We start from the raw sequence: 17,108 nt of genomic DNA on the forward strand, positions 1-17,108 counted from the left end.
CTTATCAAAAATTTCTCTTTAAAAGAAAATTGTTGCGCGCTTACTCAGAGTAATGTTTTGGATTCCAGGAATGGGAACTTTAATATTAAAATTGGTCGTTCAAACATAGAGCTTTTGCGCTTGAACAAAATGAAGAGTGAAAAGCGCTTTTATGCCTTATTTTCGTACGCCATCATGCACCTTTTTTGGCTAATATTCCGGTAGCTAAAACATGCAATGAATTTTGTTTGAATTGCGGTTCTATCACAATCCTAACAACGTTTCACTTTTGCATTCAGTTTGAGTTATCTTAGTTTCTCGCTGGAAAGCTATGTGGTTGCCGCACCGATCATCAAAATGTAATTCTACTTTAACTCACACCATTACGATTAAGTTAAAAGAAAACTGGAAACTTTTCGTCGTTGCTTTCTGGCGGCCCTTCTTACAAATGCATCCTCAACTCAACCGGAAGTTTCCCAGGAAATATTCTCTGAAGACCATGTAAATGATCATGAAAATAAAACTCCACCAGTTGCGTGCAACTATAGATGCGAAAAGAAGCAAATTTTGCCCTGAAATTGGTAAATCCAATTCCTAAGACAAAGCACGTAATATCTTTGTCTATTGGCTAATGCTGCAGTAAGACTTTTCCCAAGCTTTCCTCCTTCGCGGGCAAGACGTATTTTGTCTTTGAAAGTGATTTCTCGACCTTTCCTGATGATAGAAAACTATTTCGAATTTTGTAACTGCACACTTCTCTGGTTTGGTTTTGTGACCCCTTTTTCAAAGTGTGCCGCATTTTTCTATGTCTGACTCTTTTTTCAAGTTTGCCGCGAGCTTTTAGGTTTGAGCAAGTTTTCCAAGTCTGACACACTTTTGTAAGTGTGACCCATTTTTCAAAATGTGACCCATTTTTTCAAGTGTGACATATTTTTTCCAAGTTTGACCCATTTTTCCAAGTGTGACCCTTTTTCCTAAGTATGACCCATTTTTTTTAAAGTGTGACCCATTTTTTCAAGTGGCACCCTTTTGTTCAAGTCTGCTACCTTTTTTCCAAAGTGTGAACCACTTTTCTAAGTGTGATAATTTTTTTTTAAATGTGACCCATTTTTTAAAGTGTGACCCCTTTTTCTACGTGTGACCCTCTTTTCTAAGTGTGACCCATGTTTGCAAGTGTGACCCTTTTTTTCAAGTGTGACCCATTTTTCCAAGTTTGACCCATTTTTCCAAGTGTGACCCTCTTTTTCAAATGTCACTCGTTGTTCCAAGAGTGACCCTTTTTTCGAAGTGTGACCCACGTTTCCAAGTTTGACCTATATTTCCTAGTGTTACCCATTTTTCTGACACTTTTTTTCAAGTGTGACCCATTTTTACAAGTGACTCTTTTTCCAAGTGTGACCCGTGTTTACGGGTGTGAGCCATTTTTCAAAATGTGGCTAACTTTTCTAAGTGTGACCCATTTTTTCTAGTTTCACCCTTTTTTCCACGTGTGACACTATTTTCAAATGTGACACTTTTTCCAACTGTGACCTATTTTTCCAAGTGTAAATCTTTTTCCCAATTGTGACCCGCTTCTCCAAGCGTGATCCTTTTTTCAAAGTGTGACCCATTTTTTCCAAGCGTGATTCATTTTTCTAAGCTTAACCCACCTTTCTAAGTGTGACTCATTTCTCCAAGTGTGACTCTTTTTTCCAAGTAGGACCCATTTTACCAAGCGTCAACAATTTTTCAGACTTTGACCCTTTTTTCAAGTGTTATTCCCATTTTTTCAAGTGTGACCCATTTTTCCAATTGTGACATTTTTCCAAGTGAGACCCTTTTTTCCAAGTGTGACCCATTTTTTTCAATTGTGAGCCCTACCAACCTTACCAAAGTGTGACTTATTTTTTCAAATCTGACCCATTTTTTTACGTTTTTCCAAATTTGACCCATGACGGGACGCACGGGGCTTCTACTGTAAGTACCGCAGAGAAATGGTAGGAAATTTCCCTAGCATTCCTTATATACTCTCACTAGGGTTCTTCGTCTTGCGGCCAGTGAAGCGTCATAATCTGTTTTAGTGACATGTCGATGATATTAAATGAAAAATAAACCAGAAAGGGCCGATGGAACATGGGAGAAGCTTTAAAATGAAGTCACAATATTAATAATGCTTCAAAATTAAATAGTGCGTTGGAGTCATTCCCGATGCTTTCAAATGATGGCGGACTCCACTGACGCCAATAATCTGGAACAAAACAAGGTCATTATATATGGGATCACGTCTAAACACACGTGAACAAAGACTTGGGCAGGAAAAAAACGTGAGCGACAAAACCGGGGAATGCCGATAAATCAAGTAATCCCGCAATGATGAGCGAATTACACAACATTAACCTTCTTCTCCTTCTCCCCCTGAACCAAGTTTAGATCTACGAACTGAACTTAAAGCTACCAAAGTGCCTACGAATGGATGTTGATGTCTTGTTTACTCAATGAAAGCCATCACAATAAACTCTGAGCTTGCATTTCTTGCATCGAGATGCTTGTCCGGGCGTAAAGGAGCGTTTGATTAATCAATCTAAAACAGATCTTAAGGAATAAAACCCAGATGATCTGGAATACTTGTCTGAGTATGTCGTTGGCAGTAGAAGCCACGTGCAGTATTATCATGCTCGGCAATTGAAGTTATTGTGTAGAAAATATCGCACAATTACACAGCCGAGGGCAAAAAAAAAAAAGCGCGAGGAGAAACTTAGCACATGGAGCTAAGATAGATTGTCAGTGCTTTATGTGACCATGCACGGCCACCAATGGTTTGGCCAATCGCTTGGCCAATGGCTCGTACACGCAACAAATCGTAAAAGTCCGTAAGTAACGACCTCCGAAAGAGGTGAGCCCACCCCCCATCCCCTGAAAATAGATGAACCAAGGTTTAGAATTATAATTATTTTTCCAATCAATAACCTGAATAACGTACGATAAACTGATGACGATTCAACTAGGAAATGTATAGCTTATTCCAGGAGGCGTCATGAAATGCCCTGGTAAAATAAACCCCGCAAAATTTTCATCAAGTAACAAGAAGGTACTAACAGGACCTTTTCTTCAAATTGAAATTACTAAAATTGACAACTTTACATCATTTTTAACAGGAACGCTTAAAAAGAACGTTTAATCATCTTGAAATTAAAAACTCGACCAGAGCAGTTAAATATTTATAAAGCAGACTAACCTAGCAGTGCATCATGAACAGTAAAAATAGTCTAAAGTATCTTACATCACGGTCTAAATATAAAGTGACCACCCATGTGTCAGCAACATAAATTTGAACTGGAACGAAGAATTTCTGAACGATTTATAAGAACTTAGTGCTTTTACGAATTACACCCACAGCCTTCGAGGAACACAGCCCTGTTCTCATAGAATTTAACCAAAAAAACACCGGGAAGAGATACTTACAGTAGAAGTCATTTGCGTCCCCTCATTAGATGAGAGATTCGTGCCCATATCAACTTTCTTTTCTCTCGTAAGTTCTCGCGCGGTCAGAGATGCGCCACACTCCCGTTTTAGGTGCAGGGATCCCAACCAAAGATTACCTAACTTTTTAAAGATGCTACTTTTACCCCTGCCCCAAATCTACACACGTGTATTTCCCTTAAGGAAAAATATCGATTTGAACAGTGATTGGGTTGGAGAATTTCGCCCATATCAACTTTCCTTTCTCTCGTAAGTTCTCGCGCCTTTAGAGATGCGCCACACTCGCAATCTAGGTGCGGGGATCCCAACCAATGCTTACCTAACTTTTTAAAGATGCTACTTTTAGCCCTCCCCAAAATCTACACACTTGTATTTAACTTGTGGAAGTCTATCGATTTCGACAGTGCTTGGTTGAGAGATCCTCGCCCCTATCAACTTTCTTTTCCTTCGAAAGTTGCGCGCGTTTAGAGATGCGCCACACTCGCGTTTTAGGTGCAGAAATCCCAACCAATGCTTACCTAACTTTTTAAAGATGCTATTTTTAGCCCTCCCCTAAATTTGCACACGTGTGTTTTACTTGTAGAAGTCTATCAAATTGGACAGTGTTTGGGTTGGAGATTCTCGCCCATATCAACTCTCTTTTCTCTTGTAAGTTCTCGCGCGTTTAGAGATGCGCCACAATCGCGTTTTAGGTGTAGGGATCCCAACCAATGCTTAACTTACTTTTTAAAGATGCTACCTCTAGCCCTCCCCCAAATCTACCCACAGGTATGTCACTTGTAGAAGTCTATCGATTTGGACAGTGCTTGGGAGAGACATTCTCGCCCATATCAACTTTCTTTTCTTTAGTAAGTTTTCGCGAGTTTAGAGATGTGCCACACTCGCAGTTTTGGTGTTGAGATCTCAAAGTATGCTTACTGGACGTTTTAAAGATGCTAGATTTGGCCCTTCTCAAATCTACACGTCTGTATTTCACTTGCGAAACTCTATAGCTTTGGACAGCGTTTGGGTTGGAGATTCTCGCCCATTTATATTTTTTTCTCTCTTGCGTGTTTTCGCACGTTAAGAGATGCGCACACTCGCGATTTCGGTCATGGCGTCTCAAACTTACTGGACTTTTTAAAGATGCTAGATTTGGCCCTTCTCAAATCTACACACCTGTATTTCACTTGTGAAAGTCTATCGACTTGGACAGTGTTTGCGTTGGAGATTCTCGTGCAAATCAACTTTCTTTTCTTTCGTAAGTTCTCGCGCGTTTAGAGATGCGCCACGCTCGCAGTTTGGTCTCGGCATCTCAAACTACGCTTACTGGACTTTTTAAAGATGCTATATTAGGCCCTTTCTCAAATCTACACACGTGTATTTCACTTGTGGTAGTTTGTCGCTTTGGACAATGCTTGGGTTGGAGATTCTCGCCGATTTATATTTTTCTCTCTCGCGTGTTTTCGCCCGTTTAGTGATGCGCCACACTCGCAATATCGGTGTCTGCATCTCAAACTATGCTTATTGGACTTTTGAAAAATGCTAGATTCGGCCATTTGTCAAATCTACACGCGTGTAATTCACTTGTGGAAGTCTATTGATTTCGAGAGTGTTTGGGTTGAAGATTCTCGCCCATATCAACTTTCTTTTCTCTCGTGAGTTTTCGCGCCTTTAGAGATGCGCCACACTCGCGTTTTAGCTGCGGGGATCCCAACCAATGCTCACCTAACTTTTTAAAGACGGTAATCTTAGCCCTCCCCCAAATCTACACACGTGTATTTTACTTGTAGAAGTCTATCGATTTGGGTAGATGCTAGATTTGGCCCCTTCTCAAATCTACACACTTGTATTTCTCTTGTAGTAGTCTGTCGCTTTGGACAATGCTTGGGTTGAAGATTCTCGCCCATTTATATCTTTTTTTCACTCGCGTGTTTTCGCGCGTTTACCAATACAGCTAAATCGCGTTTTTGGTGTGGGGATCCCAAACTATGCTTACAGGTCTCTTTAAAAATGCTAATTTTTGCCCTCTCCAAATCTACACAAACGTATGACACTTGTAGAAGTCTATCGATTTGGACAGTGTTGAAGATTCTCGCCCATATCAACTTTCTTTTCTCTCGTAAGTTCTGGCGCGTTAAGGGATGCGCCACACTCGCGTTTTAGGTGCGGGGATCCCAACCAATGCTAACCTAACTTTTTAAAGATGCTACTTTTAGCCCTCTGCCAAATCTACACGTGTATTTTAACTTGTGAAAGTCTATCCATTTGGACAGTGCTCAAAGTCACCAAGACATGGCTACAAAGGCGTGATTTTGACTAACTTTGGGTCGATTTTTAGGATTTTGGCCGATATTTCCGAGTCCCAAGGACTCTAAACTAACTCGAGAAGACTTTGGTTTTTAGTGAAATGGACAAAGAAAAAATTTTAGAACGCTTGGCTATGAGCAGTCTGGCCGAAATGTAGCCACTAAGTGACTAGAAAGACGCTGAGACCGGGCTACGCGAGGCGCGATTTTGGCCAACTTTGGGTCGATTTCCAGGAACTTGGGCGATATTTCCGAGTCCCAGGGGCTCTGAAGTAATTTGAAAAAACTTTGGTTTTTGAGTAAAATGAACAGAGGAAAAATTTTTAAACGCTTGGTTATGAGCAGTCTGGCCCAAATATTGCCACTTAGTTATAGCCACTTAGTGACTAAAAAGTCGCCGAAACCGAGCTACGCGCAGCGTGATTTTGACCAACTTTGGGTCGATTTCCAGGATCTTGGTCGATATTTTCGAGTACCAGGGACTCTAAAGTAATTCGAGGAAATTTTGGTTTTCAGTGAAATGGACAGAGGAAAAATTTTTGAACGCTTGGTTATAAGCAGTCTTGTTGAAATATGGCCACTTATTAACTGGAGAGTCGTCGAGACTGGGCTACGCGCAGCGTGGTTTGGACCATCTTTAGGTCGATTTCCAGGAATTTAGCTAGGCGAAATTTCCGAGTACCAAGGACTCTAAACTAACTCGAGAAGACTTTGGTTTTCAGTGAAATGGTTAAAGGAAAAATTTTTTAAGGCTTCGTTAAAAGCAGTCCGGGCGAAATATAGCCTCTCTTTAACTCACGTAGCGACTAGAAAGTCGCCGAGACCGGGCCACGCGCAGCGTAATTTTGAGCAACTTTAGGTCGATTTCCAGGAACTTATGCGATATATTTGAGTCTCAGGGACTCTAAACTAAGTGGAAAAGGCCGTGGTTTTCAGTGAATTGGACAGAGGAAAAATTGTGTACGCTTGGTTATTAGCAGTCTTGCCGAAATATAGCCACTTAGAGACTAAAATGTCGCCGAGACCGGAATATGCGCAGCGTGATTTTGACTAACTTTGGGTCGATTTCCAAAAACCTGAGCGATATTTTTCAGTCTCAGGGACTCTAAACTAAGTGGACAAGGCCTTGGTTTTCAGTGAATTGGACAGAGGAAAAATTTTTGTACGCTTGGTTATGAGCAGTCTTGCCGAAATATAGCCACTTAGAGACTAAAATGTCGCCGAGACCGGACTATGCGCAGCGTGATTTTGACTAACTTTGGGTCGATTTCCAAAAACCTGGGCGATATTTCCGAGTCCCAGGGACTCTAAACTAATTTGCGAAGACTTAAGTTTGAAATGAATTGGACAGAGGAAAAATTTTTAAACGCTTGGCTATGAGCAGTCTAACCAAAATATGGCCATATAGTGACTAGAAATTCGCCGTGACCGGCTACGCGATGCGTGATTTTAACCAACTCAAGTTTGGGTCGACTTCCATGAACTTGGGTGATATTTCCGAGTCCCAGGGACTCTAGACTAATTAGAGAAGACTTTTGTTTTAGTGAAAGAGATCCAGGAAAAATCTTTAAACGCTTGGTTATGAGCAGTCTGACCGAAATATAGCTCCTCCTTAACTCACTTAGTCTCTAGGAAGTCGCCGAAACCGGGCTACGCGCAGCGTGATTTTGACCAACTTTAGGTCGATTTTTAGGAACTTGAGCGATATTTTCGAGTCCCAGGGACTTTAGACGAACTCGAGAAGAGTTTGGTTTTCAGTGAAATGGAGGAGGAAAAATTTTTTAACGCTTGGCTATAAGCAGTCTGGCCGAAATATAGCCACTTAGTGACTAGAAAGTCGCCGAGACTGGGCTCCGCGCAGCGTGATTGTGACCAACTTTGGGTCGATTTCCAGGATCTTGGGCGATATTTCCGAGTCCCAGGGACTCTAAACTAATTCGAAAATACTTCGGTTTTCAGTGAAATGGACAGAAGAAAAATTTTCAAACGCTTGGTTATGAATGCTCATAACCAAGCGTTCAAAAATTTTTCCTTTGTCCATTTTACCGAAAACCAAAGTCTTCTCGAATAAGTTTCGAGTGCCCGGGGAATCGGAAATATTGCCAGAGTTCCTTGAAATCGACCTAAAGTTGGACAAAATCTCGCAACGCGTAGCCCGTTCTCGGCGACTTTCTAGTCAATAAATGGGTTACAGAGGGCCTATATTTCTGTCACACTGCTAATAATCAAGCGCTTCGAGATATTTCTTCTGTCCCTTTCACTGAAAACCAAAGTATTGTCAAATTAGTTTAAAGTCCCTAGAACTTGGAATTATTGCCCAAGTTCCTGGAAATCGACCCAAAGTTGGTCTTGGCGACTTTGAAAACTGTTTAAACAGATAGACTTCCACAAGTGAAATACACGTGTGTAGATTTGGGGAAGGGCCAAAACTAGCATTTTAAAGACCCCCGTAAGCATAAGTTGGGATCCTCACACCAAAAACTCGAAATTTCGCATTGCTAAACGCGCAAAAACACGCGAGTGAAAACAAGATATAAATGGGCGAAAATCTTTAACCCAGGCATTGTCCAAAGCGACAGACTTCCACAAGTGAAATACACGTGTGTAGATTTGAGATAGGGCCAAATCTAGCATCTTTAAAAAGTCAAGTAAGCATAGTTTAAGATCCCGACACCAGAGCCGCGAGTGTGGCGCATCGCTCAGCTCAGCTCTTACTAGGGAAAAGAAAGTTGATATAGACGAGAATCTCTTACCCAAGAACTGTCCAAATCAATAGATTTCTATCCAAATCGATAGACTTTCAGAAGTGAAATACACGTGTGTAGATTTGGGGGAGGGCTAGAGGTAGCCTTTTTAGAAAGTTAGGTAAGCATTGGTTGGGATCCCTACACCTAAAACGCGAGTGTGGCGCATCTCTAAACGCGTGAGAACTTACAAGAGAAAAGAAAGTTGATATGGGCGAGAATCTCCAACCTAAAGACTTTCCAAATCGATAGACTTCCACAAGTGAAATACACGTGTTTAGATTTGAGAAAGGGCCAAATCTAGCATCTTAAAAACAGTCGACTAAGCGTAGTTTGAGATGCCGACACCGAAATCGCGAGTGTGGCTCATCTCTGAACACGCGAAAACGCGCAAGAGAAAAAACTATAAATGGCGAGAATCTCCAACCCAAGCATTGTCCAAAGCTGCAGACTACCTCAAGTGAAATAAAAGTGTGTAGATTTCTAGGATGGCTAAAAGTAACATTTTTAAAAGGTTATATAACCATTGGTTGGGATTCCCTCACCTAAAACGCAAATGTGGCGCATCTCTAAATGTACGAAAACTTACGAGAGAAAAGAAAGTTGATGGGGACGAGAATCTCTTACCTAAGCACTGTCCAAATCGATAAACTTCCAGAAGTGAAATACACTTGTGTAGATTTCGGAGGAGGCCAAAAGTAGCATCCTTAAAAAGTTAGATAAGCATTGGTTGGGATCCCCGCAGCTAAAACGCGAGTGTGGCGCATCTCTAAACGCGTGAGAACTTACGAGAGAAAAGAAAGTTGATATGGGCGAGAATCTCCAACCCAAACACTGTCCAAATCGATAGACTTCCACAAGTAAAATAAATGTATGCAGATTTAAGAAAGAGCGTCTTCGAAAAGTCCAGCTGTAAGCATAGTTTGAAATCCCTACACCAAAGCAAGTGAAATACACGCGTGTACATTTGAGAAAGGGCCAAATCTACCATCTTTAAAAAGTCCAGTAACCATACTTTGAGATCCCGCCACCAAAACTGCGAGTGTGGCGCATGTCCAAACGCGCGAGAAAGTAGTAGAAAAAAGAAACTTTATGTCGGCAAGAATCTCTCACCAAAGTACTGTCCAAATCGATAGACTTTCACAAGTGAAATACACGTGTGTGAATTTGGCAGAGGGCTAAACATAGCATTTTAAAACGATAGCTAGCATTTGTTAGGATCCCCGTACATTAAACGGGAGTGTGGCCCATCTCTAAACGCACAAGAACTTACGAGAGAAAAGAAAGTTGATATGGGCAAGAATATCCAACCTAAACACTGTCCAAAACGATAGACCTCACCAAGTAAAATGCAAGAGTGTAAATATAAGAGTGGGCTAAAAGTAACATATTTAAAAAGTTAGGTAACCATTGGTTGGCATCCCTGCGTCTAAAGCGCAAGTGTGGCGCATCTCTAAAGGCGCGAGAACTTACAAGAGAAAAGAAAGTTGATATGGGCAAGAATCTCCAACCCAAACACTGTCTAAATCGACAGACTTCAACAAGTGAAATACACGTGTGTAGATTTTAGAAAAAGGCCAAGACTAGAAACTTTAAAAAGTCCAGGAAGGATAGTTTGAGATGGTGACACCGAAACCGAGAGTGTGGCGCATCTCTGAAAGCGCGAAAACACACGAGAGAAAAAAATATAAATAGGCGAGAATCTTCAACCCAAGCATTGTCCAAAGCGACAGACTTCCACAAGGGAAATACACGTTTGTAGATTTGAGAAAGGGCCAAATCTAGCATCCTTAAAAAATCCAATAAGCGTAGTTTGAGATGCCTCACTAAAACCGCGAGCGTGACGCATCTCTAAACGCACGAGTACTCTCCAGAGAAAAGAAAGTTGATATTGGCGAGAATCCCTTAACCAAGCACTGTCCAAATCGATAGACTTCCACAAGTGAAATACACATGTGTAGATTTGGGGAGGGATATAGGTAGCATCTTTAAAAAGCATTGGTTGGGATCCCCGCACCTAAAACGCGAGTGTGGTGTATCTCTAAACGCGCGAAAACTTACAATCGAAAAAAAGTTGATATGGGCGAGAATCTCCAGCCCAAACACTGTCTAAATCGATAAACTTCAACAAGTGAAAAAACACGTTTGTAGATTTGAGAAAGGGTTAAATCTAGCATCTTCAAAAAGTCCAGTAGGCATAGTTTGAGATGCCGACACTGAAATGGAAACAGGGGCGCACCTCTAAACGGGCGAACACACGCGAGAGAAAAAAAAAATTACATAGGCGAGAATCTTCAACCCAAGCATTGTTCAAAGCGACAGACTACAACAAGTGAAATACGCGTGTGTACATTTGAGAAAGGGCCAAATCTAGTATCTTTTAAAAAGTCCAGTAAGCATAGCTTGAGATCCCGACATCAAAACCGCGGATGTGAAGCATCCCTAAATGCGCGAGAACTTACTACAGAAAAGAAAGTTGATATTGGCGAGAATCCCTTGCCCAAGCATTATTCATTTCAATAGAGTTAGACTTCCACAAGTGAAATACACGTGTGTAGATTTGGGGGAGGGCTAAAAGTGGCATCTTTAAAAAGTTAGGTAAGCATTGGTTGGGATCCCCGCGCCTAAAACGCGAGTGTGGCGCATCTCTAATTACGCTAGAACTTACTAAACAAAAGAAAGTTGATATCGGCGAAAATCTCTCATCCAAGCACGATCCAAATTGATAGACTTCCAGAAGTGAAATACACATGTGTAGATTTGGGGGAGGGCTATAAGTACATCTTTAAAAAGTTTGGTAAGCATTGGTTGGGATCCCCGCGCTTAAAACGCAAGTGTGGCGTATCTCTAAACGCGCGAGAATCTACGAGAGAAAAGAAAGTTGATATGAGCGAGAATCTCCAACCCAAGCACTGTCTAGATCGATAGACTTCAACAAGTGAAATACACGTGTGTTGATTTTAGAAAAGGCGAAATCTAGCATCTTTAAAAAGTCCAGTAAGATTAGTTTGAGATGCTGACACCGAAATCGAGTGTGTGGCGCATCTCTCAACGCGCAAAAACACGCGAGAGAAAAAAAAAATGTAAATAGGCCAGAATCTTTAACCCAAGCATTGTCCAAAGCGAGAGACTACCACAAGTAAAATACACGTGTGTAGATTTGAGAAAGGGCCAACATCTTTAAAAAGTCCAATAGGCATAGTTTGAAATGCCGAGACCAAAACCGCGAGAGTGGCGCATCTTTAAACGCGCGAGAACTTACTAGCGAAAAAACACTTGATGCAGACGACAATCATTCACCCAACCACTTTCGAAATCGTTAGATTTCCACAAGTGAAATAAACGTGTGTACATTCGGGGGAGGGCTAAAAGTAGCATTTTTAAAAAGTTAGGTAAGCATTGGTTGGGGTCCCCACACCTAAAACGCAAGTGTTGCGCACCTCTAAACGTTCGAAAACTTACGAGAGAACAGAAAGTTAATATGGGCGAGAATCTTCAACCCAAACACTATCCGAATCGCTAGACTTCCACGAGTTAAATACACGTGTCTAGATTTGAGAAAGGGCCAAATCTAGCATCTTCAAAAAGTCCACTAAGCATAGTTTGAGATGCCGACACCGAAATCGCGAGTGTGGCGCATCTCTAAATGCCCGAAAACACGCGAGAGAAAAAAATATAAATGGGCGAGAATCTCCAACATTGTTCAAAGCCACAGACTTCCACAAGTGAAATACACCTGTGTAGGTTGAGAAAGTCCAGTAAGCATAGTTTGAGATCCAGACATCAAAACCGCGAGTGTGGGGCATCTCTAAACGCGCGAGAACTTACGAGAGAAAAGAAAGTTGATATGGGCGAGAATATCTAACCCAGACACTCTCAAAATCGATGGACTTCCCAAAATAAATACACGTGGGTAGATTTGGGGAGGGCTGAAAATTGCATATTTAGAAAGTTAGCTAAGCACTGTTTGCGATCCCCGCACTTAAAAGGTGAGTGTGGCGCATCTCTTAACGCGCGAGAATTTACGAGAGAAAAGAAAGTTGGTATGGGCGAAAGACTCCAACCTAAGCTCTGTCCAAATCGATAGGCTTCCACAACTGAAATACGTTTATGTAGATTTGGTGCAAGGCCAAAACTAGCATTTTTAAAGAGCCCCGTAAGCATAGTTTGAGATCCCCACACCAAAACGTGAGTCTGCCGCATCGCTAAACGCGCGAAAACACGCGACTAAAAAAAAGATATAAAGGGGCGAGAATCTTTAACCCAGGCATTGTCCAAAGTGACAGACTTCCACTAGTAAAATACACGTGTGTAGATTTGAGAAAGGGCCAAATGTAACATCTTAAAAAAATCCAGTAAGCATAGTTTGAAATCATAACACCAAAAATCGCGAGTGTGGCGCATCTCTAAACGCGCGAAAGCACGCGAGAGAAAAAAAATATAAATAGGCAAGAATCTTCATCCCAAGCATTCTTCAAAGCGACAGACTTCGACAAGTGAAATACGCGTGTGTAGATTTGGTTGAGGACCAAATCTAACATTTTTAAGGAGCCCCGTAAGCACACTTTGGGATCCCCACACCAAAAACGCGAGTGTGCCGCGTCGATAAACGCGCGAGAACTTACAAGAGAAAAGAAATTTGATATGGGCGAGAATCTCTTACCCAAGCATTGTCCAAATCGAAAGACCCCCACAAAAAGAAAATACACGTGTAAATTTAAGAGAGGGCCAAAAATAGCATCTTAAAAAAGCCCAGTCAGCATAGTTTAAGATCCCGACACCAAAAGTTCGAGTGTGCCGCATAGCTAAACGCGCGAGAAACGACAAGGGAAAAGTAAATTGACATGGTTAAAATAAATCTACGAAAGCACTGTTCAAATCGATAGACTTCCACAGTTAAATACACCTTGGAGACTTTGAACAGGGCTAAAACTAGCATCTTTAAAAAGGGAGGTAAGCAAAGTTTGGGATCCCCACGAGAACACGCGGGAGAAAAGAAAATGAACAGGGGAAAGAATATCCAACCCAAGCACTGTCCAAATCGATAGACTTTCACAATTGAAATACACTTGTGTATATTTAGGGGAGGGCCAAAACTAGCGTTTTTAAAGAGCCCTGTAAGCATAGTTTGAGATCCCCACAAAAAAAGAAAAACGCGACTGTGCCGCATCGCTAACGCGCAAAACCACGCGAGTGAAAAAAAGATAAATGGGCGAGAATCTTTAACCCAAGTATTCTTCAAAGCGACAGACTTCCACAAGTGAAATACACGTGTGTAGATTTGAGAGAGGGCTAAAAGTAGCTTCTTTAAAAAGTTAAGTAAGCATTGGTTAAGATCCCTGCACCTAAATGGCGAGTGTGGCGCATCTCTAAACGCGCGAGAACTTACTAGAGAAAAGAACGTTGATATGGGCGAGAATCTCTTACCCAAGCCCTGTCCAAATTGATAGACTTTCACAAGTGAAACACACGTGTGTAGATTTGAACGAGGGCTAAAAGTAGCATCTTTAAAAAGTTAGGTAAGCATTGGTTGGGATCCAAAAAACGCGAGTGTGCGCATCTCTAAACGCGCGAGAACTTACGAGAGAAAAGAAAGTTGATATAGGCGAGAATCTCTTAACCAAGCACTGTCCAAATCGATAGACTTCCACAAGTAAAATACACGTGTGTAGATTTGGTAGAGGGCTAAAAGTACCATCGTTAAAAAGTTAGGTAAGCATTGTTTGGGATCCCCGTACCTAAAACAAGAGTGTGGCGTATTTCTAAACGCGCGAGAACTTACGAGAGAAAAGAAAGTTGATATGGACGAGAATCTCTTACCCAAGCACTGTCCAAATCGATAGACTTTCAGAAGTGAAATACACGTGTGTAGATTTGGGGGAGGGCTAAAAGTAGCATCTTTAAAATGTTAGGTAAGCATTGGTTGGGATCTCCGCACCTAAAACTCGAGTGTGGCGCATCTCTAAACGCGCGAGAACTTACGAGAGAGAAGAAAGTTGATATGGGCGAGAATCTCCAACCTAAACACTTCGCAAGTCGATAGTTTTCCACAAGTAAAATACACGTGTGTAGATTTGAGGGAGGGCTAAAAGTAGCGTCTTTAAAAAGTCTAGTAAGCATAGTTTGAGATGCTAACACCGAAATCGAGAGTGCGGCGCATCTCTGAACGCGCAAGAACACGCGAGACTTCTACGATTCGTTGCGTGCACAAGCCATTGGGCAAGCGATTGGCCAAGTTATTGGTAGCCGTGCATGGTCACCTAAAGCACTGACAATCTATCTTAGCTCCATGTGCTAAGTTTCTCCTCGCGCTTTATTTTGCCTTCGGCTGTGTAATTGTGCGATATTTTCTACACAATAACTTCAATTGCCGAGCATGATAATACTGCACGTGGCTCCTACTGCCAACGACATACTTAGACAAGTATTCCAGATCATCTGGGTTTTATTCCTTAAGATCTGTTTTAGATCGATTAATCAAACGCTCCTTTACGCCCGGACAAGCATCTCGATGCAAGCTCAGAGTTTATTGTGATGGCTTTCATTGCGTAAACAAGACATTTACGTCTGCTCGCCGCGCTCAACATCCATTCGTAGGCACTTTGGTAGCTTTAAGTTCAGTTCGTAGATCTGAACTTGGTTCAGGGGGAGAAGCAGAGGAAGGTTCATGTTGTGTAATTCGTTCATCATTGCGGGATTACTTGATTTATCGGCATTCCCCGGTTTTGTCCGCTCACGTTTTTTTCCTGCCCAAGTCTTTGTTCACGTGTGTTTAGACGTGACCCCATATATAATGACCTTGTTTTGTCCCAAATTATTGGCGTCGGTGGAGTCCGCCATCATTTGAAAGCATCGGGAATGACTCGAACGTACTATTTACTTTTAATGCACTATTAATATCGTGACTTCATTTTAAAGCTTGTCTCGTGTTCCATCGGCCCTTTCTGGTTTATTTCTCATCTCATATCATCGACATGTCACTAAAACAGATTATGACGCTTCCCTGACCGCAAGACGAAGAACCCTAGTGAGAGTATGTAAGGAATGCTAGGAAAATTTCCTACCATTTCTCTGCGGTACTTACAGTAGAAGGCTCCCTGTGTCCCGTCATGTTTTTTCCAAGTGTGACTTTTTTTTTTTGCAATTGTGAGCCTTTTACCAAAGTGTGACCCATTTTTCCAGGTGTGACTCTTTTTTCCAAGTGTGACTTTTTTTTTTAAAGAGTAACCCATTTTTTGAAGTGTGACCCTTTTATTCAAGTTTGTCCCCCTTTTCTTAAGTGTAACCCATTTTTCTAATTTTGACCAATTTTTGCAAATGCGACTCTTTTTTCAGTGTGACCCATTTTTTCAAGTGTCACTTTTTTTTTTAAATGCTACCCCGTAATTCTCAAGTGTAAGCCATTTTTCCAAGTGTGACCCAGTTTTCCAAGTGTGACCTCTTTCTCCAAGTGTGACCCATTTTTTCAAATGTGACTCATTTTCCCAAGTGTGACCTATTTTTCCAAGTGTCACTTCAAATGTTACCCCTTAATTTTTTAAGTGTGACCCAGTTTTCCAAGTGTGACCCATTTTTCCAAGTGTGACCCATTTTTTAAAGTTTGGCCCATCTTTTTAAGTGTGACCCTTTTATTCAAGTTTGTCACCCTTTTCCCAAGTGTAGTCCACTTTTCTAATTGTGACCAATTTCTTTAAAATGTGACCCTTTTTTCGAAGTGTGATCCATTTTTCCAAGTGTCACTTTTTTTAAAATGTTATTTCCTAATTTCCAAGTGTAACTCATTTTTCCAAGCGTGACCCAGTTTTCAAAGTGTGACCCTTATTTCCAAGTGTGACTCATTTTTCTAATGGTGACCATTTTTTCCAAGTATGACACAATCTTTCCAAGGGTGACCCATTTTTCCCAGTGAGGCCCATTTTTACAAGTGTGACGTTTCTTCCAAGTGTGACCCGTTTTTCCAAGTATGGAAATTTGTTTTCCAGCTGTTCTGGCACTGCCGCCATACTGTTACTACATTGCTTCATCATTATTATTATACTTGAAAAACGCAGCGATTACAACATAGAAACCGACAATTTTCTAAGGATATTTTGGGTCTCGGCTCATAGCAAAAGACAGTGAGTGAACACTTGGGACTTTGGACTGGAGTGATCAGGTAAGCGGGATTTTAAATCTGTTTTCTCAGTCAAGTCTCTAAGTCGTGAGGAATTATGTGACTCGCTTTTGCTTAATCTGGACTTTTCAACTGTACTTGCGTGTCCGAGATTTCTAGCCATATCAAAGGTTGTTTACTGGTTATTATTTTGTGAAACCTTGCAACGCACGTAGATAGTTGTACTTAGAGCCTTGACATATCTATTATATGACAATTAAATATAAAAAGGACAAATTCCTGCTTTGCGCGGCTGCGTGATTAGCGAAGACGACGACCCCCCTTAAGATTAATTTGCCACAGGAGTGGATGCATTTCATTCCATTTAATTTACTCGTACATTTACTGAACGAAAATTATTTATCAAAGAAACGCCCCCACGAGCTATTTCGTTTTCATTGAAAAGCTGAACAAGTTTCAACAGCTTTTTTCAAAAAAATTATTGCGTTCGACGAAGTGGAACGCAAACCTAATTTTGACCTGTGG

Source organism: Orbicella faveolata, unplaced genomic scaffold (assembly GCF_042242905.1).
Source record: "Orbicella faveolata isolate gen_17 unplaced genomic scaffold, um_ofav_v1 contig_24, whole genome shotgun sequence".
Classification (NCBI taxonomy): Eukaryota; Metazoa; Cnidaria; class Anthozoa; order Scleractinia; family Merulinidae; genus Orbicella; species Orbicella faveolata.